This window comes from Lissotriton vulgaris, chromosome 4_1, assembly GCF_964263255.1.
Source record: "Lissotriton vulgaris chromosome 4_1, aLisVul1.2, whole genome shotgun sequence".
Lineage (NCBI taxonomy): Eukaryota > Metazoa > Chordata > Amphibia > Caudata > Salamandridae > Lissotriton > Lissotriton vulgaris.
The window spans coordinates 575,183,087-575,209,246 of NC_141691.1; positions in this window are offsets into that span (position 1 = coordinate 575,183,087).

Sequence of the window (26,160 nt, forward strand, 5' to 3'; positions counted from 1 at the left end):
TCACACAGGCTCTGCAATGGCAGACCTAAGACATGTTTAAAAGACTACTGAAGTGGGTGGCACAATCAGTGCTGCAGGCCCGTTTGTAGTATTTAATTTACAGGTCCTGGGCACATGTAGTTCACTTTATTAGGAACTTATAAGCAAATGAAATATGCGAATTGTGGACAAGCCAATATTACCATATCTTAAGTAAAAAACACATGCACCTTAGCAATGGTTAGCAGTGGTAAAGTGCCCAGAGTCCTCAAGCCAGCAAAAATGAGCAGAAGGCAAAAAGCCATTGGAAACCACACCAAGGATGCCAGGTCTAACTAAGACACCAATTGCACAGGCAGTGGCCAATCACTGACGGCAACCACAAAGTCTACATGAACTAGTAAGGCTGATGACCCAAGGCTAGTAACCCAAGATGAATGCTTACTTCAAAAATATAATACTGATTCACACACACATCTTCAGCCATAGTTGAAGTCTCTCTACCATTCTGGCAAAAAAAATGAGTGTCGTACTGAAAGCTAAAAATAATAGTAAGTGTAAAGGAATCTGTGCTCAAGTACAACTGCAATACATCTAAAGCTCAGGTACTGTTAGCAGAAACTGGCAGTGAAGGAGCAACTATTTTGAAGATGGCAAATATGAGTATCACAGAACTCAGTAACATGACAGCATGCAAAGACATTATTGCATCCCGAGATAAATAAAAGGTAGGCTCATGCATGTGTTGCTTAGAAAAGCCTATAAGTGTATGCTTTACTGATAAGTATATGGGATAAAAATTGAGGGATGAAGATGTCACTTGTATAGTGGTGCATTGACAGTTAAAACAGTGACAATACAGAACTGGGCAAATGCATGATGAATTGGCATCCCATATGGATAGGAAGATGAGTAAATAACAGTGTTTCACTTTGAGTCAGGTAAAAGAGTAATGCTCAAGGCAGGAGGACATTTTTATTACGCTATGTGCCACTGTAGATATACAATAGTGCACTTGATATGGTAGCTCTATGACTGTTATTTTCTGCTACACTGAAGTGCTTTGTTCCTCTTTTTCCAGATGCACACCCCAGCCTTACTGAGAACAGATCTAATCTGGCCAATTCAGATTACAATGGAGTTGTTGAGCAAGATGAAAGGCTCATACACCTCTGTGATTACATCTTCATGAATGCCTCTTAGTCAGCTTGGTTATTGTGCAATGACAGCCTTGAAGTACTTTCGTTATGACGCTTGTTCATATGCAAAGGTGCTTGTCATCATGCTACCACATGAGGGTGACAAACAGATGCCTTGGTCCAATGACCATATGTTTTATGTATGAGCCAATCTTTCCTGTGGTCCAATCTGCGAAATGTATATGTAACTCAGTACAAAGCCTTATTTAAATAAAATCCATTCGAACCTTGCTCTCCCTCATGAACACACAGGTGTATCTTGGGCTGCTGATATTCTTTTACAGTATCTAACACAGTCTGTTATCTCCTACATATAGTTATCATGGGTGAAGTGTAAAGCTTTCCATCATCCCAAAGGGTGACTGCAGAATCCCGAAATGTGACCTCAGTTTAAAGGAAGAGTCAGACATCCAGCCCTGAGGACAGATCTGATGATGGAAGCTACCCAACCTTTTTCAAATATTGAACTGTTTATGACCATTATGTATCTAATTAATGAGTTCTCTGGTATCTTAACTACAGTCTATGACTATTTGACACAGATCCTGGATGTGTGGATGTGAGAGAACAACAGGGATATGAAGAGTCTGTATTAACCCTGCACATGTGGAAATGATTTCAAGGAAGGGGGAGTAAAATTATCTTCCCCAAATCTACCTGTGTTTTTGTCATTTAACTGTGTCTCTTTAAACTATTGTCAACAACTTTTTAAACCTATTTATTTAAGCATTTTCATACCCAGGTCATGGTAAACAGATGTTGCACTTATAAGTACAGAGGTGTAGGACCTTGCAGGATAAACCCTAACAATATGGCATGCCACTCCATACACAGTAGAATCAAAGTTAGGAGAATCAAGACGCTCTCCCACATAAAGTTGCGGTATTGTAAGCTGCCCAAGTCAGTAAGGGATGTCCCTCAAAACTCCAGGGTCCAGAACCTGATCTCTTGGCAATCTTGCCAACTCAGGTGGTATATGCACCCTCAGATCAAGTTTAACGTAGGTGTGAAAGGGTGTCCATATCTTTTTATATTGGAGGATGGTGTCTTTCAGTACAGCAGTGAGCCGCTCCCACCCATGAATTGTCCAAACTTATGTCCACGACATGCTTAGTTTTGGTATTGCCAGGGTTCGCCACTCTGCTCCACCACTAGCTAGGCCACCAACAGCAATTGGATCAACAGTTTAGTCATGGTTGAGAAAAGAGGGTAAAATTCTTCCTCATCAGTCAGACCTAGCAAAGTTATCAGAGACCACATTGCCAATCACCCATTCGTAAACTCTTTGATAGTCTAAAACACCTCTGTTCAAAAGTGGTGTATCAGTAAGCAATCTCACCCATGTGCATATAGGTCTCTCCCACCCCACATCCCCTCAAACAGGCGACTGAACTATTGTTAATTGTCTTCTTCTGTACAGTGGTCATGTACCATTGCAATATGATTTTGAAGTAATTGGCACTTTGCTATAGACACGGATAATTTTGCTGTACTACTCCAGAGAAAATTCAGTCTGCCTCAGTCAGTTTGCAGTCGAGGTCTTCCACATATTTTTGCATGTGCAGGAGTTGTGTTGAGGGGGCACTTTTCTCCAAAGTCCTGTAGAGCTGGGACAGCATTTCAGTGGTATCCACTTGAGAAAACATATCCTCCTCTCCTGTGGTTTCCCTCACTCCTTGTTCCTGCACTTTTGGCTGTCTAGTCCAGTGTTGGAGTAGCATCACTGGGTATAAGAAAGAGCTCTTCTTTACTGCATACTGTACCAGCATTGCCCGCTTACACTTGTTTATTGTATTACCCTCCTGGGTGCAATTGTACTGTAATCTGCGACAATTCCTGTGTTTTTCTCTCTCCTAGTTTATGTTATCCATGTAAAGCTCAAAGCGCCAAAATGTGCAAATTAACATATGTTGCACAAACCAAGGCTTGCTTTTCCACCAGGCACTGCTCATGACCACACATATGAATTATATATGTCATAACCAATACCCTTTTTGACCACACTTGCACTTTCTCACAACCTACAAAATAGCTTCACTTAACTCAAAAAATTGTTACAGGCCTACTTTCTGACAATTTTGACATTTGAAGAGCAACATTTCCAATCTTCAGTGAGAGCAACTAAAATATATTTGCATATTTAAAAAGAACATCCGTTTCAAAAATAAAATTTATTTGGCCCCAAAAGTTAAAACAGAATTTATAAATGTTTTAAGATGAAGATAATACATGCTGTAAGTCAAGACAGTAATCATTAAGACCAACTGATAGATTGTATTTGAAAATAGTACATTATATGCAGGGCCTGGCAAATTATGTGATTCTGCAGCTGCAGCTTTTTTGGGCATAGTTATGGATGTTTTGCCTTTGCCATCATCAACAGATTTTAAAATATAATTTTCTATTTATAGGTCAAACGAATCAAAAGATACTAAACACGTGGTGATGTGTTTGCACGCAGTGGAAGGCCCTGCGCAAAGGTTAACTGGTCATCTTTCAGTTGCTTATTTCTCATCATCTTCAACGCTATGTATTTGGGATGCAACAATCCATAAAACGCAATTAGATCATCATACACCAAATTTAAACTTCCAATACACACAACAATTATACAAATTTTAAAAATGCCATTGATCCCACGCAAAGTGCCAATGTCAGCGCTCATGGAAATAACATGTTGATTAATGTTGCATAAAACAACCCAGAGCAATTAAATTATCTGTATGTAATTTAAACATACTGACCAGATAAAAAGTAAAAGAAAAAAATGGTAAACAGACACTGCCGTAATGACAACGATCGGATAAAAGAAACTAAAATGTGAATACAATAAAATTAATAATAAAAGATCGTGGGAATCAACAGCTACCATCCAAACATATTTGGAGTTCAACAGCAGACAGAACAGTTGTGAAAAGCCAAGCAGCATGCACAAATTTGTTATTGCACTTACAATCACTTCTGTCATGTCAGAGGTAAAATACAGATTGCAAGTGCATATTACCGGAAATGCATGCATACGCTTACTGTTACAATCAAAGTTGTAAGCTTGTAGGTTATTAAAGCTGTAGGTTTATTAAGTTCAGGTCAGGTTACAAGTACAGGTAATGCCTCACCAGGTGCAGCATCCTGTTGCTTAGCCCTTCTCACTCCAACTGTCCACTCCTCCAAGCACAAACACTCTTAACATTACAACCATCCAATGACCTCACTCAGTGGCTGAGCTGCAGGGACTTGACCTCTGAGGAGGATGCATAGTAACTAAGACAAGCCACAACAGTTACACACAGCTTTTAGTCTTTGTTTTCATGGGTGGGCATATGCAGGGCAAAAGAGGCAAAGTGATGTGAGTTTCATCAGCTAGGTTACATAAGGGGCATTTTACTTGAAATTTAGTATTTCTTATCCAAATAAGCACAACTGCTCACAGGCAAACCCCCACACTTCCATTTTAAATAAAGTTGCAATGGGGTACACCCTGGAAGAGCGTCAAAAGAACGTTCATAGTCTTAAGATCTAGAAATAAGTCTGTCAGACTCCTATCCTTTACAGACTTCAATTCTCGCAGCCACACATGCTCCTTTAAACGACCTTTAACCAAGGATTGAGGGGCTGACTTCGCTGCATCCAGGGAATTCCAAAGGTAGGGCAAACCGATTTCATAAAGCATACATTTGATTTGTATAAGCCAAGGAATCTTGTCACAGCCCAGAGTCTCTAGAAGTGCCTTTATCGATACTCCAAAGGATTCTAGCTTGTTTGTTAATTATTTCTGTACTTAGTTGTTAAACTGTTATAAATGAGGTGAAATGTTTCCCCAGACCGTATAAAGAAAAGCTAAAATTGAGGCTAAATGTAAGCTCTACCACATCACCAGAGTCCAAAAACATTTTATTGGTACAGAGTACAAAATGTAATATAGGTCCTGAAGAAAGCCTACCTGCACTTTTGAGGGCCGTTTTGGGATGGAACATATCGACCTTTTGAGCAACAACAATGAAGGCTAATTAGTTCCATGTACTAGGAATTTTTAACAGTGATTCTCATCTCTGTTCCCACTCATAAGGGAAAAGCTTACCCCCATTTTAGATTTACACTGCACCCATAAAAACCCTATTTCATAGTGATTTCTCACACACTAAAAGTTTCCCTGCATTTGCTGGGTTATAGTCTACGTCTCTGGGCGTATGATTAAGCATGCCACGAGGTCAGTGGGTGAGGTCTTTCATCTTTAACAAAGGATATGCATTAGACAATTATCAGTTCACATTAATCCATGTTTGGATTTAGCCTCTTGATTCCTCAGGATATTGTATGTTACGTGCCAATTAAATTTGTATTCCCTGTCCACACTCTCAAGTGCAAGGAACATAATTGTTACATAACACTGCATTGTTTGGGTACCAAGGCCATTGTAGGGCCCAGGGAGGAGGCGCAACACCCTATCTCGATAAAACAAACTGGCCTGTGGGGCATCTCTGAGGCTTTGGGAGGGAGCCACATGCCCCTCCCCAAAAATGTATTCAACCCCAGGAGATGGAGTCCCCATGGCCTTACAGTGGCTTGGAGAGGGAGCCTGAATACCCCCTCTCCCAGAAAAGTAATCAGGGCTGGAGGTGGAGTCCCTGTGCCTTTACAGAGACTTGTAGAGGAGTCTGTATGCCTCCTTCCGGTAATAAATGAATCGTCACAGGGAATGAGATCCCTGGGGCCTGAATATGCCCCCTCCCCTAAAAACATTTATATTCCAATCTCCCAGGTCATGGCCCACCCGAGGTTCTTAAAAATCAAATGGGCAGATCCATGGTACCTCCGCCAAGCCCAGGGTGTCAGGGTACCCTATCTTGCTCACCTTAGTGTAATAAAAAAAAGTTAAGCATGACCAGAAACTGAGTCCCCAAGTCCCAAAATAGCTGTCACTGCATCTTTGTTGATTTAGAGCAGCCAATCAGATCTTATCTTTAGATGTGTCGTATCCATGCATCCTGGCGGCATGAAATAAGCATTCATTTGAAACCTTTGTTTTTCAAAACTCTTTGAACAGATTTACACCAAATCACATAAAGGACACTTTCTTGACCAACATCTAGCTTTCTGCTGAATTTGGTGTCATTTCATTCAGCCATTTTGGCTGTGGCTGTGTCTAATTTTCCTTTTGAAAACTGCATGGGAAAATGCATTTTGTAACCCCCCTCCCCTTTTATCTCGGCCCCCACTTGACAGATCTATCAAAAACTTTCCAGAAAGAAGCTGAAGTGAAAGATCCTTTTTGGGAAAGTTTCCTGAAGATTCGTCAAATGGTGCCAAAAATAACCAAAATCGCCATTTCCCATTGAAACACGGTGTGGTGCTAACTATAAATACCCATTGGAGATATAAATAAGTAAGGAGAAGGAAAGAAAGGAAAAAAAAGATAATGAAATCAATAAATAATAATGACAATGAGAACTTGGTCATTAATCTCTCTTCTAAAATTCGTACAGAAGGGTACTGAGCACAGTCTTATCATTTTGTCCAGAGGCAAATTTAGAGGCTAGCCAATATTAGAATAGATCTGTATGCATTTTCAAGGAAATGAAAACAAAAATAATGTTTAGCAAACCATCCAAAAAAAGCTAATGAGGATGATGGAACATATACATCCATCTTAACATCAAAGGATATACTATATGTAATGGCCTTCCAAGTGGAATCTTATGAGTATCCTGCTGAAGAACCTCCTCAAATGAATTTGGAATTTAAATTTTTCAAAAAAGTGGATCTAACTATGCAAAAATTTGGGAATAGTGGATGTAAACCTTGTTTGTTTTTCCGTGCACAAATGCATCCTTGAAATACAATTAACTTATTCCAGGAGATCACGGTTTGATCCCCGGCGCCTGCGGCAGATTAGCCCAGCACTATGGGACTCTGGGCAATAGCTTGCTAAATCTTCCTGATGGCACCCAGTGCCTGGAGACCCTTACAGGTGATTGTTCGAACTTTCCAAATGTGGATTATTATTATTATTATTATTGTTATTATTATATCTACCTACATATTGGAAGTTGAAAGATAACTTAAGAATGAACAACACTTTGGATATCATAACAAAGAATATGTGTTATTTTTACTCTGAGTTGCAGGTGGAAAGCGCCGGGACACTCCGTTCGAGTAGCCGCGCGCTATACATAAGCTTCATAACATAACATAACATAACAATATAGCTATTTGGCTTGTTCTATTGCTGACCCATTTGCTACTTTTGAAGCAGACAAGGAGAGTTTAGAATTGTTTATTTCCTCCCCAAATTATAGTGAATATAACTTGAAATGTACTCATACTATCATTTCTGACAAAATGTACTTTTTAGCTATTGAAGTTTATATTAGAAATAACGGAATCTGCAGTAAAATCCATTGTAAGGCCAAATCTTGTAACAGCTTACTGCACGCCAACTGTGGGCACCCTAAAGCCATAAAATGGAGTGTGGCATTTGGAGAGCTATTATGTGTTAGGCAAAATAGCTCGGAAATGGATGACTTTGAAGTTGAGTCCACAGAAATGATGGTATAATTTGAACAGAGATTATCCATTGGATGTCCTTCGGAATGGCTTGCAAAAAGCTCATGCAAAGGCATTTAAAGTAGAAAATAGTGTTCAGTACATCAGGGACTACAATATTGGGCATTCTGAGTAAAACCACTAGAAAGAATTGGAAAATCCTGCACATGGATGCACCTCTTAAAGGAGCTCTCACTGACCATCCTTAAATCACCTCCAGGAAAGAAGTATCTGTGGGTGATTTATTGATGCTAAGCCATATGCCATCTTTAAAAACAACCAAACAAATTGGCTTACCAAAGAAAAGATGGCCTTCTGGAAATGTTCAAAATGCAAAGTCTGAATATGGGGAGAATACATCTGTTTACAAATTGTAAAATAATTGACAACAGAAAATCAAGGAGTGTAATACATGTGAAACAGAGCCTCATTAAGCCTGGTACAGAAGGATGGGCGGGGGAAGGGGGAATTGGTGTCACAGTCAAAAGTTGGCTAACCTCGATAGAGCAAGTTCAAATTAAAGACGTGAATTGGGCTGGTCAACACTTACCTTCAGATTTATACAACGTATTCAAACGTTCTGTGAAAGTATGGTTCAGTGGGGCAAGGCTGCAGGCGTTGTCTGAGGAAGGAGTGTCATATTATAGAGCTTTGGGTCAAAACCCCGGTGAAGATATCTTCATTCAGACTAAGGGGCCGATTATGATCGCGGACGGACTAGAGTCCATCCGCGATCACCGAGGATGAGGAAACGTCCGCATGGGCTGCGGCGTTTCCTCCTGTGCAATTAGGATGTGACCGCCACCCTGGCGGTCACATCCTCTATTTTTAACATTGCGGCTGTTAAAAATGCACGCATTGCATTTGTATGTAGAAAGTGGCAGGCACCGCGCGTTGCCTGCTGCTTTCTGCATACAAATGCAGGGGGGTACCATAGGTACCCCCCATGTGCACCCCCCACACTCCCTTCACCTAGGACGCCCGCAACGGGCCCCCGCAGTGAAGATCTGTATGCTTTTCCACGGAGGAAAACCCGCAGCGGAAAAGCATGTGATTACCTTCATCCTAATATGGCTGGTGGTGTCTGATAGACACCGCCAGCCATGTTAGTGCTTTTACCCCACGGTCGGAAGGCGACCACGGCGGAAAAGCTGCAGACAGAATTCAAGACCCACCAGCCATCCTAATTTGGCGGTGGGTCTTTGGAGGCTCCGCAGCGGTTTTCCCTTATTCTCAGGACCGGCGGTGGCTTCCGCCGACCCAAAGGATGCGGGAAAACTGCGATCATAATCGGCCTCTTAGTCTCTTTTTTAGAAGTTGAAAATCGCCAGCGAGACAAGGCAGAGAGCTGCAGCCAAAGACAGATCCTCATGGCCAGATACCTCATTGGCAAAGGACAGCTGAACAAGATTTCCTGCTGTGGAGAAGAATGTAGCAGGAGAAGCTGCAAAGTCAATCCAATCGGCAATGCATTTCGGGTAGATAGGTGAGCATGTTCATCCTGTTCTCTCCTATCTTCTCAGACACAATTTTGGCCAAATATTTTCTCTGTTCTTAGATTTGGGATTTGGCCATATGGGCACCTTGAGCACCACAACCAAAGGTCCAGGACTGATGGGACACCACTTGGGGGTTCAGGACTCATTCAGCCTGGGTCCAGGTTCTGATTCAAGAAGCTGGGAGTATTGTTTGTCCCAGTGGCACTGACCAGAAAGTCAGAAAACTAGCCATTAGAATCACTCTGGTAGTCCTGGGTTCGGGTGAAGATGCAGGGCTGGCCTTTGATGGGTCAAGAAGGCTCCTGGCAGCAAAGTAGTCCTTCCAGGTACAGCAAAGCAGTCTTGTAGAGTGCACAGCAGTTCACATCTTATTTATTTTTTATTTATTTATTTATCCATTTATAAAGTGCATGGTTACACCTCCTGTGTGTCCCCGCGCTGGTAGCAGACTTTCAGATGACAGAAAGTAGAAAGTATAGCATAACCCACTCAGCCCTCGGGCAGATGACAGGGGATCTTGAAAGTCTATTCTGGTTTGATGGTGGGGAAAAGCCATGTCTTTGAACTTTTACAGAAAGTGGTTTCACAAGGATCTCTTCTAATGTCTACTGACAATGTGTTCCAGTGCTTGGCTGCTAGATATCTAAAAGATCGTCCAGCCATCCTTGCCTTCCATATTCTTGGTACATTTACCAGTGCCTTTCTTATGGATCTCAAGGTCCGGCTAGCTGAGTAGGCTGTTATCATTGCTTGGAGATACCGTGGACTTTTTTTGACAGGATTTGGTGGCAGTAGCACATTGTCTTCAACAATATTCTTTTCTCCACAGGTAGCCAATACAAGCTTGCCAGGGCTTTTGTTTTAGATGTTCTTTTTGAGAGATTCAACACTAGGCGGGCTACAGCATTTTGTATTGATTGTAGCTTCATTAGCCTTTTTTGGAAGAATCTAAATAGAGGAAATTTCCGTAGTCGATCTGGGAGGTGACCACGGCATGTTCTATTGTTTTCCTTGCATTGACCAGTAATAGATTGAGGACCTTTCTCAAACTTTTAATGTCCCAAAGCATTTACCCATCACTTTCCGGATTGGACTATCAAATGTCAGTTTGGAGTCAAACCACACTCCAAGGTGTTTAACTTCTGTAGTAGGGGTTGGTGATGGCCAAGCAACTCAGGCCACCAAGCAGATGTCCAGACAGACAGAGCCAATGTTCCCTCTAATTTTTTTCCTCTGTGTGCGGCAGTATAAGGTCCCTGTGCGCTGCAACTAAGGCTATGTGCTCGGGGAACCAGACCGCTTATGTGGGTGCAGCGCCAAATATCGCTCCAAACCTGTGCTTAAAGTGAAAAGAGTGCATTTCCACACATGCAGCGCCACATGAAGTGTCTTAAGGCAGGTTTTCAATTTAGATATACACACAATTACATTAATTGGTTAAGCAGGCAAGTACACTTTGGGTTTAGAAAAGCACAGGACTCATATGGTGGTACCATAATACGATTTTACTGAAGATCCTCAGCTCAAGGACTGTCATAGGGTGGGGAATGTTAGGAGCCGATACAAGATCACACATATACGCAATTGCATAACATATTTACAATTTGATGGGCAAGCTACGGAGTAATGTCTGGCTTTCCCGTTAGAGAAAGTTTGTCACCAGTCCAAAAACGAGCCCCCTACAGCAAGTCGTCGTAACAACTTCTGGGTTAAAGTAACTTGTGGTAAATCGCAGTCGGGGTAGTGAATGCTTTGCAAAGGCTGGTTGTTGTTGAGACTGCGAGGTAAAGGTTTCCCGTGATTAATCTTTCTGCTGGAGAGAGATGTTTGTCTGGTTGCAGTTTTGACTCATCATAAAGTAGTACAGAGGGTTAATATGCCTATTACAAAAATATGTACCATACACATAACAGAACTGTATTTTATGTGGATAGCTTAGTAGGTTACTGCTTTTGTTGTAGAGAACCTTTTGTTACTTGCAGTTCATAAGTTAAAATTATGATATAGGACAGTAACCTATGAAGTGTCAGAGCGGCGTGCAAACTGCATGGTATAGGTTAAAGAGGTACGCTTTTTTTCCTTATCTTTCACTATAATAAAGATGGTAAAAAGGGTTGGTTTGGGTAGAAATACATTCTTATTAGTAAAGACAACAGTATGTGGGGGTCTTTATTTTGCTAATTGCGTTCAACGAAGGGCCATCAAATGTATTTCCGTTGATGTCTTCTGGCTGTGGCAGAGTTAATGTTACTCGGTCGCTAAATGCAGACTAATGTTTATTAATTAGCTCCTCTTGGGTTAATTGCTCCGATGAATCTGACTGCCAGAGAAGACCACCTTTTTTATGGTGATCTGTGTGATATGCCATATCTTCACTATAAGTCATAATAAAGATGTTAGTGAACAGACTGACACTGAGCAATAATGAACTATTAATGGGGGATCTGGCTCTGCAACAGAAAGCCCCAGAATACAAACATTACTTGGGCTTAACTTTCTAGAAATGTCTTCTTTTTTATTTATTATTAATATTTTTAAATATATAATTGTGCCATGTTAAAAATATGTGAAGATATTAAAGGACAGGGGAGACCACAAAATAATTAAAAATAAGACTTTGGAGCTTGGAAAATTCGAATTTAGGAATACATTGAACATTTTCTCAAAAATTAGGATGTGGTGTTTTTATTTCTTGACATTGTTACTTCTAGTCTCCTAATTATTCCTGTGGAAAAAAAGAGAAGTTACGTGCAGGATCATCAGCAAACGTAGCCTCCCCACCCCCGCCGCTCACCTTTGTTCCAATGCTGCCAGCAGAGCGTGTTTCCAGAAAGGCTGAACAACGCATTGAGAGAGGGAAGAGCTACAAGCATGGCGGTAGGAAGGGAACCTGTAAGGAATGGAGAGGGATGGGAGAGGAGGGGGCAACACAGGAAAAACAATGTGTTTGCCTCAAAGAAATGATCCGCTGGAGTTACGTGCGGAGTGCCAGCAAACTTTACCTGCTCACCCCCTCTCAGCTATGTTCCTAATGCTGCCAGCAAAGCATGTTTCTATTTTATTTATTTATACAGAAAAGGCCGACCAAACAAGCAAAGGGAGGGGAGGAGGAGAGGGGGTGCTTATTCTTCCAGCAAGTAGGAAGTGTCGAGGTGCAGGGGCTCTAAGGAGGGGTGTAAAAATGACAAAGTTCATTAACGTGCAAATGGTCTTTTAAAGACCATTGAAGTACTCGGGTGCGGCTGTTGTATGCCCTGAAAGCCCTGACCCCCACCCCCGTCATGTCCACGCACGACGGGGGTGGGGGTCCACGCACGACAGGGGTGGGGTGGGGTGCGGGGGCTGAAACTGTAGGTCAGTCTCTGAAAGGTACCTGGTATTGTAAAATACTTATAGATCACTTTAAATGCGACTGGAGGGCAGTGTTTGTTGCGGTGAGAGAGGTGTGTGGCCAAGAAATTGTATTCTGATTTCATATGTGTCTCGAAACTGGTTTTAAAGTTCGATCTTTTTAAAATTAACTTATTTTGTACATGTTGAGAGAAACCACAAATGTTGCCTTTCCACCGGAGTTTAAATAACAGATGTTGCTGTGATCCGGTTTAATGACTTTCAATCTATCGGCCTAAGAATGATAAAAGGCGGAGTGAATCATGCCCATTTTCCAACTTATCAATTGCTGGGCACAAACATCTCGGGTATCGCAGTGCGCTGGCGAGTGGAGTGGGGGGCAGTCTTTCCCATGCGAGAGGGGCCCCCTCAGCTCACTCTGTACTGTGACGCTGTGGCATGGACAAGAACTAAACTCTATGTGAAGACTCGCTGTTTTCTACGAAGATGAAAGATCAAACTGCGATGTTTACTTTATTGTGTTATCCTGAATCACGATAACACAATAAAGTAACATCGCAGTTGCAAAGGGAGGGAGGGGGGGGTTGCTATTCTTCCAGCAAGTAGGAAGTGTCGAGGTGCAGGGGCTCTAAGGAGGGATTAAAAAAATGACTAAGTTCATTAACGTGCAAATGGTCTTTTCAAGACCATTGAAGTACTCGGGTGCAGCTGTTGTATGCCCTGGAAGCTTTCTCAGCAGGGGGGGGGGGGGTTGGGCGGGAATGTCCACACCTGACGGGGGTGGGGTGCGGGGGCTGAAACTGCAGCCCTTTGAGCACAATGGGCTTGGCACGCCTCAAACACCATTTCTCTTCCTCTCCTTCCAGCCTGGATTTTGCGACACTCGCGTTTTAAAAGCAGCGTCTCATAGGGATGTCTCTGTCACAGTGTGCGCGCTAAATCCAGGCCACTGCGCGCTCCAGGTGACCATCGTGAGCGCGCGCCCACGCGCGCACCTTGGTGGGAACAGTAGACAGAGCCATTCCCACAATCAGCACCTCTGTTTTGCTTCCATTGAGCTTCAGGCAATGGTTAGACATCCATGCTGCTACCTCCTCAAGGCATTGGGAGAACTGGTGGGCAGTCCATTCCGGATTTTGAGACAGTGTGACAATTAGCTGAGTATTGTCAGCATAGGACACAAAGGTTACGTTATGACCTTCCACTATATCTGTAAGTGGACCCATGTATAAATTGAACAGTGTGAGGATCAGAATTAAGCCTTGTGGGACTCCCTGTATCAGGGGAATACTCTTGGATGTATGTGAGTCTGGCATTACCTGGAAACACAGTGAAGACAGGAAGGAGTTCATTTCAGCATAACGTCAAGCCCTTAACACCACACGTCCCTAATCTTTGGAGAAGGGGGCCATGGAGATGGTGTCAAAAGCTGCACTTAGATTTAATATGACCAGTGTAGCTGTCTGTCCTTCTTCCTTGGGTTGTCTTAATGTTTCGATGTACTTTAACAACTAAAGAGTGATCATGAGTGTGGAACCAGGTAAGGATAAAAAGTTACACTCCCTAAAGCAAAAAGAAATAGAAAGAAGGAGAGAGGGTGGAGAAACAGGTTAGTGAGGGGACAATTCTTGTTAAGTATAAAGAACCCTCACTCACCGACCTAGTTGGTGATATGCTTCATCATGGGGTTCTCACCGGGTAGACCGAATGTCCGCCTGGTGTGCTACAACGCCTGATGCTACAGCGGAGCTGGAATTTTGAGTTGGGACTAGTGAAAAGTGAAGGTTTTAAAAGGATGCAGTCTGTGTCCCCAAAAAAGTTTTTATTAAAAACAAGTCAGACAGACTCCAAAAGGTCATAAATTTGAACCAATAGTGTCCTTAGTGTAAGAAATTGGTCGACATGTTTCTGCTCAAAATGGTTTGTTCAACCGAGCTTTCATCAGGACCGGAAAATGACCCTGGGCGGTATACACACGCTAAGGCGTATCCTAACCTCGGGGTTGAATTGACTGTTGGAACTAACTCATGGTTTAGTGGACAATCCTAGAGATTCCCAGCGTCCTATACCCTGTGAAAAGAAAAAAGAAATGCAGAGCACAGCAACATCAATGATAATCCATTGTTCCCCACACAATAAATGCAAGCTCAGGCTTCCTCTTGCAACCATGGGTTCTTGCTCATACATCTTCCACCCTTGAGACTCCTTATAGTGCCCTTTTTTGCTATGTGGATTAAACATATTTAAAATGTGGTGCAACAGTGAATTAGAACACTTGCACAATGTATCATGCCAAATTGGTTTATACACATGCATTAAATATGGTAACATTACCAGTCTTAATTATGTTCGCTAGGTCAGGTGTGCCATAATTCAGGTCTTGTCTACTAGGTGAGTGTGGTTAATCAGTGCTTATACATAAATACTCGAGAGTGTTTGCCGTACCCAGGAGGGCACGGCCACCTCAGTATAGAAATACATATTGGAACTGTTAAAAAGCCTTACTTGTAGGCGAATTATGTCGCTTCCATAGACTCACGGCGGGGTTACCTTCATGTCAATTTTAACCTATAGGAGCTAGTGACAGAATGTTTGGCAATGTCATTTATTTGTCATAATAGCAATAGCTCTTCATGGTATTTCATACCTAAATTAATGCAACATTAATTCGATTTTTATTTCAAAGAAATGTTACACTTCCACGAAATGTTCTTGTTGATGCCATGCATTGGGAAAAAAACTCTACGAGAGCGCATGTGTGATACAGATCTACACACCCACATGGCGTATCTTTTTAATAATAAGGTTCCAATCCTTAAAGCCATACATTGAAGCCATCGGAAAACCTTATCAATGTCAAACCCTGGTGCGCTCTGCACTCACGAAAAAAATTGGACATGTGTAACTGCGTGCCTAGGACAATCACCCGGCAAAAGAGAATGCAGGAAGCGGGGGGTATGTTAACATCGCGCTCTTCGTAGTGGGTCCGGCAATTAATTCCGGCAAACCCGAGCGCATAGCCATCACCCACATTCTAAATATTAACCTCCACTTACTTCAAAATTGGTGACAGCCCTCCTGCGCACCCATTTATAACGCATCCTGGCCTCAATGTTCCAACGGCCGGGAGCAGAGCAAATTCAGTAGAATGCGCAGCTCTGGCACCTGATTGTAAGGGGTGAAATAGGGCATTTCTGTTAATATGGTTAGTTAGCTGTTTATTTGTTGCTTACTCTGCAGTATTCGAAGATAAGGGTAGTAATGAAATGGGTTGTAGGGTATCTAAGACAGAGTATTCTATTAGTGGCTTTTTTTTTAGTGGCCGTACTATAGCGTGCTTCCATTTATAGGGGACTTTTCCAAATTGAAAGGAGCGAGCAATTAACTTTGAGATGAATGACATAAGATGTTGCATTAGGATCTCTGGGCATGCTGGATCAAGTGGGGATCCGGATTTAATTCTGTTAGCTATGCTCTTCATCTCATCTAGCTCCAGCACCTTAAATTCATCCATGGTTTCTCCCTTAACCACTTGGATGTGGTAGGCGTATGCGTCGGATGGCCGGGGGACGTCCAAACTGCACACAAGTCATTTATTTCCACACCGCGGCAGAATGTCCCCCGCGGCGAAGCGGTTAAATACTGCATTCGGCCTGCATTCAGTGTTTCTGACCTGATGTGCTTCTGTAGGGAAGGCTTTTCAAAGGACAAGGGAACCCAATATGCAATTGGTCAAGGACCTTGGGTACGTATATAATTACTAAAGACTGTGGTCCCTAGACAGCTTCTCAATATCGTGAATGATGAATATTGACTAAATAGATACTGTATTCTTTGTCCAGCCGGACAGGATTTCAATATTCAATAAGTACATGGAAAAACTTTCATGAAAATTCAAGTGGGACACAACCTGAGTCCTACTACCACATTTGGACAATCAACAGTCAGTTACGGGAAAAAAGGTTCAGGCAACAGAAAGTCTTCGGACATAAAAATTGAGTAGTCTTAGATAACATGAAGACACCATTGCTGGTAACGTTATACAGTGTGTTAACAGGCATATGGTGTACAAAATCTTGACGGCGTTTCGATCCCTACGTCAAAATATGGGGATCATCCTCAGGACAATAAATAATTCATGCCTGTATAAATTGTGCTCTAGACAGAGCATAATTCAGAGCATTTAGCATCAATTTACTACATTCGGCCCAAACCATATATTGGGAGGGAGAAACAAGGGAGGGGCAAAAAAGAAAACCAATTGGTTAACAAGGTGCTGGAGATCCTTGTAGTCATAGGTACAGTTATGGTGTTTAAAGTGGTAAAAAGTAACTGGTCTAATAAGTTCAATGGCCAGGAGGAAGCAAGCAAGAATAAAAGAATAGAAGAGCAACAGACAGCAGTAGGATTGCTGTGGCGATATAGGAGAAAATGGCAGTGAAGCTGTTGGTTAAATTTCTTGTGGTAGCGGTATTCGAATTGAGGCAAGGTATTTTGACCAGCCCTGGACGGTGGTGAAACTGTAAGCGAGGTTAATTATCAGAAAACGGCGCGCTATAGGAGTAGATGGCTGCTCACCAGGAGAAATGCTTACTGGAGGAAGTTTCAGAATACTCGGTTCCTCGGCGGCAATGTAAAAGAAGAGTTCCTCTTTGGGAATCTAAAAGAAATATATTGGTGGCATTTGTGAACGGGGAAGGAATAAAGGAAGCCTCGGCATAGTGATTGAAAAGGGGCATGCTCACGGAATTAAGTGAAATTGCGGCTTACCACGCTGTGTGCTCGATGGCACGTAGACACTGGCAGCGGTAGTATCAAAGCACAACCTATGATAGATAAGTGTGCGGATGAAGTCAGATAAAATGCAGGCGGTGGTGTTTAATTAAAAGCGAAAAACAATGCCGGCACTTACCGAGGGAATCTTGGTGCTAGCAGTGGTGGGTTCAAGGCACAACCTGTAGTAGAAATTGAGCAATTGAGGACGGGTAAAGGCGCAGCCTTGGATGTTTAAAAGGGGTGGGAGAGAGTACAAGCGAAAAGCGCTGGCGGTACTTACCGAGGGAATCTCGGCACCAGACCTGGAAATGGGGTCCTGGTACATGATGACTGTTAGACCTGGCATCCTAGGCGTGGTTTCCCTCTATCTTTTTGCCTCTACCTCCTGTATTTTTGATGCTGTGCTGGATTTTGTTTTTGCTGGTTTAGATGCTTTGGACACTCTGCCACTGTGATCAGTGTCAGAGTGTAAGTGCTCCCTGTAGAAATTGTATTGTAATTGGATATACATGATTGGCATATTTGTTTCACCAAGAAGTCCCTAGTAAAGTGCACTGAGTGTGCCAGGGCTGGTGATGGCAAATGCTACTAGTGGGCCTGCAGTACTGATTGTGCCACCCACATGAGTAGCCCTAAAATGGTGTCACAGGCCTGTGACCTGCCATGTCCTCCTGGTCAGTGTCCCCACTGACCGTGCCTAACCCTTCCCTTTCTGTGCACATTGGTCAGCCCTATGGAAGGCCCAAGGTACCCCCCTGGGCAGGGTGCAGTGTATGTGAAAGGTCGAGCATGTTTTTTTGTTTTTTTTTTGCTTCGGTTCATATAGCGCCAACTCACCGGCAGGTCTCAAGGCGCTCATGACCGTAGGACAAAACAACTCTTTAGCAGATCGGAGAATCAGTCGCATTGTGCAGATTAAGGTGAACCCAGAGCCTCCCTGAATAGAAGTGTTTTTAATGATTTCCTGAAGCGTACGAGGATACCTTCTTTGCGAAGGGACTCGGGTAGTCTGTTCCAGATTTGAGGAACTAAAACTGAGAAGGATCTCCCACCCTTCGTTGCTAGATTAAACCGTGGGCAGACTAACAACTGAGCGTCAGATGACCTCAATCTTCGTTCAGGTTTATAGACCTCCAATCGTTCCTTGATGTAGGTAGGTGCTTGCCCGTAGATTGCCTTATGGGCTGTGCAAAGGTTTTTAAACTATCCCCTTTGCCTAATAGGAAGCCAATGGAGGCTCTGTAGCAAAGGAGAGGCATGGGATCTTCTTGGGAGTCTAAAGATAAGTCGTGCAGCATCATTCAGAACTACCTGCAATCTATTGGTCAGGTTTTTCGGTAGACCTAAATAGAGAGCGTTCCCGTAGTCCAGCCTCGAAATGATTGCGGCAAAGACTACAGTGCGGAGCATGGATGGGGAAAGAAGGGGAACTAATTTGCGCAATTGTCTGATTAGACCAGTACAAGTCCCCACAACAAAGGAAATCTGGCTGGCCATTGACAATTCGCAGTCAATCTTAATTCCAAGGCTTTCCACCTTGTCATAAGGTGTTGGGGTGGGACCCAGTTCTTGAGGCCAGTATAAATCACTCCATGGAGAACTTATAGTCGAAACCACTAGAACCTCAGTTTTTTCAGGATTGATTTTCAGCAGATTTGCCGTCATGCCGCCGAGCATGTACTAGTGCAGGTGACATGCTCTGGTAGTGAATGGCAGCCATTTTCGTTTTTCACTATTGTAAGGCTATCTTGCTCCATAGGCTACCATGGGGAATGCTGGCTACAGTGGCTACCAGCATATCTTCCCATAGGAGCAAGATAGGACATAAAAGTCTGGTATCCCTGAACTCAGAATTTAATAACACATCTTTTAGGAAAGGTTGTTTTTAAATCCTGTGTTTGGGAACAGCACTTTTAGAAAGTTGCTGTTCTCTTGTCTGACCTTTCTGTGTGCCTGGGCCTGTTTGTGAATTGACTGTCTGGTTTGAGAGTGACAGGGGCTGGGGGATTCCCCAGGAGGCTGGCGGAGTCAGCCCTAGGCTGAATGACTGCATCTGCATCTTGAGTGGTGGGAGGGGATAGCACCTGGGCCTGAATAGAGCTGTGTCTGCCTTCTACAATGCTGGCTCCACCTCCTGCTGGGCAGCTGATGACCCTGCCCCTCACTCTGAAAGGAAAGGAGAAGCCAGAAAACAAAGTGCTCAAGGAACACCCAGAACTGGTTCAGACTGGGCTCAGAGCCCTCCTGCACAAAGGGAACAAAGACTTTTAAAGGTATAAGTACAGGACCCCTGACTACAGAAAATTAGATCATCTTGGAATCAAGAAGGAACCTCTGCCAAGGAGAAAGCTGAAACTGAAGAAGGAAGACTGTCCTGCTGTGTGATGCTGGAATGCCCTGCTGTTGCTTTGCTGCGAAGGAGAGGGAAAGGACTTTGCTTTATGCTGTGTCCCTTTGCTTGAAGGAATCTCCAAGGGCCTGAGAACAGCTGGCTCTCTGTTTTGAAGTCCCAGGAACATAAGGACTTCACTCCCAGCTTCCCTGAACTCTGCTGAGAGAGTTCTGTCCTTCCTGGAGTGCTTGGTCCATGTGTAGTGCCTCTGAAAGTTGTACCTGTGTTGGGAAACTGAAAACCAAGATTTGAGAGACTTTGCTACAGAAAAGCTATTGCATTGCTCACTTGCGGAGCGCATCCCCGACAGTGCGAGGAAATTCCCACCACAACGGAGTTCGAGATCGTTGCAGCACCTTTTGCTGCTGCCAGAGAAATCGCACCCTTCGTTTGAGGGAAGATCCCCATCGCTGCGAGCATCGTCACAGAGCCTGTCATCGCTGGGTGAGATCGCTGCACCGCTTGCTTGCCAACCGCATCACGTCACTACGAGAGTCGTCGCAGAGCCATCGCATCGAGGAGCTGTGAGAGGAAGTTCACCGCTGGATCGCGCATCGTTGCCCCGTAGACCGTCGCAGCCTCTACAGGATCATCACATTGTGCCTTTGTGAGAGTAAACTTCCTACGGAACCTACGCACCGGAATCCACACAAGTCATCACCTTCCTCCCCATACAGACCGGAAACGTCGCTACAGACCGGAAACGTCGCAACACGACCTTGAGACCCCCAGCGGGGTAGTGCATCGCCTCCCTAAGGTCTCAAGAGCAACGCATCGCTTGTTTTTCACCGCTACAGCTTCTGTGCTTGGAACTTTTTATCGCTAACAAAGGTACTGTGGCTAAACGTGACGCAACTGAACTTTTCACGCAACTGTGAATTATTTTTATCGCTAACGTTAAGAACTCTTTTGCAACCATATTCTTGAACTGTGTATGTTAGATTTTTGTCGTTTTGGTCTTGTGTAGTTTAGATTAAATACCTTTATTTTTCTAAACTGTTGTACAGTCAGTTTGTGGTGTTTTCACTGTATTACTGTGAATTTTGGTACAAATGCTTTACACATTGCCTTTGATAAGCCTTGTCTAATCGTGCCAAGCTTCCAAGGGGGTGAGCAGGGGTTATCTCAGAGGGTTTCCTCCTTACCCTGACTAGAAGCAAGGGTCCCCATTCGGATAGTGGTACCTACCTCTGCCAACTAGAGACCCCCAGTTCTAACAATGACTCTGTGGCTACTCGTGATAGGTGAATTTGATTGTGTGATGAGTTTTTAAAGGAAGTCACATGGTCAGATCCATGCGACCTGTTTACACGTAGAAGAAGGTGTGGCTACATGTAGAATATGGCGGCCATCCTATAACGGTGTGGGGGAGTGAAGGGACAGATTTCTTTGGATCGTGTGAATTGCAAGAGGTGACATTTAAGAGAAGGAACAAAAGTAATATCTACATAAAAATCCCTTTACCGTTTTGCAGTTTCGTGGTTATCAAACCTTAAACTCAGTTTGCAGATCCTTATAAGACTTAGTCAATTTGTAGTTATAAAAACTTGCACTTAGTTTGCAGATCTTTGTAAGTCCCATACAAGCATAAAAACCCAACAACATTTTATAGATCACTGCAGACAGGGGTGGACATAGCCATTAATGGTCTTGTAGCAAGCAGGGTACAGTTTCCACTCAGTTTACAGAGCCCTGTAAGCTTGCGGGAAGCATCAGTAATAATTACAGCAATGATGTCCAGTTCTCAAGGCGGTTTAAGCCACTGTGAATATTATTGGTCTTCAGTATCCATTTCAACTCCTCCTTGTTTAACATCTGTTGTATATCAGCTCCTCTTGGAGGAATTTTTATCATAGTATTGATTGTCCATTTTATGCCCATTTCACTATGACCTGTGGCGATGAAATGGTCCACCAGTGGGGCGTTGGGGGTTCTGAAGCGAATCCTACTCCGATGTTGGCAGATCCAGATTCGGGCCTTCTGTGTCATTTGTCCTACGTATATTTGTTACAGGGACAAAACATCACATATATAACATTTGTAGAGTTACAGTTTGTGAAGTGCTTTCAAACTTTATTTGTTCGTGTATGAAATCCTTTCCTTCTAAGGTGGTGTCACACATGATGCATTCCCCACATTTGGCATTCCCCAGAAGGCGCGGGAGAACCAAGAGATCATTTAGGGTCCCTTTAGTTTCAGTAGTGGGCAATGCCGCACGCACTAGGTGATCCTTTAAGTTTTTTGCCTTTCTGAAGGCTCAATGTTTAATATACCTGCATTGATGACTTGCCAATGCCTCATAATGCTTTTTCGTACAGCATGTGATACAGGTGAGAAGGTTGTGACACAGACCAGCCGGTTCTGTGTCTATTTTTGGCTTTGGTACCAAAAGCGCCTCTCTTGGGCAATACCACACTCTTTTTAAGGAGTTATGGACAAGCATGCATGGGTAACCTCTTGTGCAGATCTTGTCCCTTAGTGTCTGGGCTTCACGAAAGTAATCTTCCTTTCTGTAACAGTTTCTTTGTATGCAAAGAAATTGAGAGTATGGTAGCGAGTCACGCAGGGCATGGGTGTGGTGGCTGTCGTAACTCAATAGTGTATTGCATTCAGTTGGCTTTCTGTACAGACTTGTTATAAGTTGTCCATCTTGGTGCTCAGTTTTCAGATCAAGAAAAGGGAGGGTCTGTTTATTCTCAGACATGGTGAATGTAAGACCACTGCAGTTGTTTAACCAGTGCTGAAATTGTTTTAGCGAATCATGTGAATCTTTCCAGATTATGAATATGTCGTCTATGTACCGTTTCCACATGGATATGCCGCTGTGGAAAGGGTTTAGGGGGTTTAGGATGTGTCTCGATTCGAGGTCATCCATTTACAGAATTGCTAGGTTAGGAGCGAAGGCAGCTCCCATTGATGTACCTCTCACCTGGCTGTATTATTGGTTATCAAAGAGAAAAAGGTTCTTGGTAAAGCATATCTCTAGAAGCTGTAATATAAAGAGAGTGGGGACCACATGAGGGTGTGGGCATTTGTTCAGGACCTGTTCGATGACGAGCATAGAGTCCACTAGGAAAATGTTGATGTACAGTGACTACACATCCAACGTCCAAATTGTGTTGGTTGTGGGGTCAAAAGGGTATTCCTCAATCAAGTTTATGATAGACATGCTATCTTGGATATAGCATTCAGTCTCTGGTACAAATTCTTTGATGAAATGGTCAACATATCGTCCCAATGGTTTCAAAATAGAACCGCAGCCTGAGGGGGCGGCCAGGAGGGGCTTCTGAGTTTTTGTGAATTTTGGGCACAGTGTATATCACAGGTGTTCTGGGTGGTTTAATGCTTAGGAATAGATGTTCTTTCTTACTTAGGAATCCGATTTCTAGGCCTTCATTAGTAACTTGGACAATCAATTTTTGTATTTCTTTGGTGGGCAATTTGCAATAATGATCTGTATTGCTCAGTTGTCTTAAGATTTCACTTTTGTATTTTTCTTTTTCTTGTAAGACAATCCCGCCACCTTTATTAGCGGGCTTGATGTCAAGGGAGCTGTTGGATTTAAGGGTGGAAAAGGCCTTTTTCTCATCCAGTGAGATATTATATGGTATGAAGGCTCTCTGGGTTTCGAGCTGGGTAATGTCTTTGAGAACCAATTTTTCAAAAGTCAAGATTTCACTTGTCACCCTGCCTGATAATGGAGAGAAGGTAGAGGGTGGTCTGAAAGGTGTGTTGGTAATGGTGGCAGGTTTAGGATTAAGGAGGAAGAAGCTATGCAGTCTTATTTTCCTGAAAAATCAGAGAAGTTCAGTTTAGTTTGTAAAATTAAAAATAGGGAGTGTGGCAGTGGGAATGATACTGGCTGAAGTTTCACTCAATGGGGATTCTACTACCATTAGTAATGTTGGAGACGCGTGCAGCGTTCTCCTGGTGGATTGGGCCACCGTTGTTGAGGTTTTTCCCTTAACTGTCGTTTGTCCAAATGTGGTAGTAGGACTCAGGTTGTGTCCCACTTGAATTTTTATGAATGTTTTTTCATGTACCTATTGAATAATAAAATCCTGTCCGGCTGGATAAAGAATATAGAATCTATTTCATCTATATTTATCATTTACGATATTGAGAAGCTGTCTAGGGACCACTGTTCGTAGGGAAGGCGTTGTATATCTTTGTCACTTTCCCTGCAAAGAAATCAGCAATTCTATTGCAGGATTCTTTTGAGGCGGTAGTGGGCTCCGTTAATTTTTCGATTGACTGTAGGGATTTCAGTATGGAGAAGTATGGAGAACATTTCTTTAGAATAGTTTTTAGCCCTTTCAATCTTCTCTGTATAGAAATCAGTGTGTTTCCCTAATAAGTGTGAGGTATTTATTTGTTCCGTTTTATACTCCTCCTTTGTTTTAATAAAGTAATTCTTACGCCATCTGCGTTCCAACAATTTACACTTTTTTTTAGACTTTATTAATGGTTCATTAAACCACGGAGCCAATTATTTCGACCTCTGGGTTTTAATTGTGGTCCATGGTGCTACTTCATCCAGTGTCTCCGTTATCCATGTTTCAATCTGCCCATTGGCTATGTTTATGTCCTTACACGTAATTTTTCAGTAGTGTTTTTCAGAAGTGCCTGTGCGAATGTATTAGGGTTTAATTTGACCCATTTCCTACAGGTGACTATCTGTTTAGGCCTCTCAACCGATGGACCTTGAAACAGAGTAAGGAAGAGGATTAAGTGATGGTCTGACCAAGAAACTTTATACAGTCATGTAAGAGTCCTTCCAAGGTGAACTGGGTGGGTCTGTGGGTCCTATTTTTCTTTCCTGGTGCTAGCTTTGAAGTGTAAGAAACTTCTGAAGGTTCTTTGAAGTGCATGGAATTTCCTGCCTCAACTACCCTGACTCCAAGCTGGCTGCAGTGACAATTTGGAGGGGTTATGTTCTTTGTGTGAAAGCAGACCACACCCTGTGTAGTAGCAAGTGAGACTGTGCTCAGCTCTGCCCCATCCCACCAGCAGATGACCTATTCAGTCACACCTAATCCCTCTACGTTGCAACTAGGAGGAATTCACAAAGTCTAATATTCAGTTACACACAGTCATGGGACCCAAGACAGGAGGCAGGCACAAAGGGCAGGAAAATGAAAACTTTATAAAGTGGCATTTTCAAAAATAGAATAAAAAATCTGACTTTACCATTAAATAGGATTTTTCATCATAATTTCATAGATACCAAACATTAACTGGATACCTGGTCCCAATCATAAGTTAGCACTTAATAAATGTAATAAGGCAACCCAAAGTTATCCTATAGAACAGGTAGGCTTCCCAGTGGTGAAAGATGAATTTAGGGACCAGGACATGTCAAACATGAAAGTACATGTCAAACCTTTTACGTACAACGCACCCTACTCTAGGGGCTACCTAGGTCCTACCTCAGGGGTGACCATATGCAATAAAAGGGGAGTTAAGGATTGGCATGGTGGTTATATTTCTAAGTCGAATTGACAGTTTAAAACTGCATTCAGGCTGCCATGGCAGGGCTGGGACAGGGATTAAAGTGCTAATTGAGTTGGTGGCACAATAAGTGTTAAAGGCCCACTAGTAGCATTTAATTTACAGGCCCTAGGTATATGGTATTCTTCTCTACAAAGGTCTTATAAGAAAATTAAATATGCCAATCAGTTGTAATCAAACCCTGTTCAGGGGAGTCAGCACAAGCACTTTAGTACTGATTAGCAGTGGTAAAGTGCACAGAGTTCTAAGGCCAACAACAACCGAATTCAGCACAAACATGGAGGTAAGTATGCACATTGTTTGTGGGAAGACCAACCTAAGGATGGCAGGTCTATTTTGTGGTTCAGCAATTTTTAAGAAATTTGTGTTTTCAGGTTGGATTTGAAGGGGTTAAATAGTTAGGAATATTTGGTGGTTGATCCCACGAGAATCCAGTGGGACCAAAATTAAAAACACAGGACACTAAACTGGCTGAAGGAGCTTTTTCTCCCACCTGCCATTTTGGTATCGCAGGACTGCTCCCTCTGTGCAGATCAGTCTGATTTGCTAGCCACAACCAAGATTATAATGTTGCGAACACAATTACTGGACTTGGGGACTTAGTGTACATTTCCTGAAAACGTTTTTTTAAAACTAGTATAAGGGGGCAGGTTAGGAAACCATGACCTTCAGCCACGTTTGTTGGTACCCAGAGGGATCCCTTGCCCCAAGGGCATAATTAAAAAAGAAAATTGGTGGAGTGATCATTGACTTCATGGCTCTGTGCTAGCTGGGAAATTTGCACTGAACTGCCTTACCATGGGTTTGGGGCTTGAGCAGGGGGCACCATGGGAGCACCGCAGTACATGGAAAAAAAAACGTTAAAAAAATATAATGTGGGTGGGGCGACCAGAGGGTGGGGGGATATCCG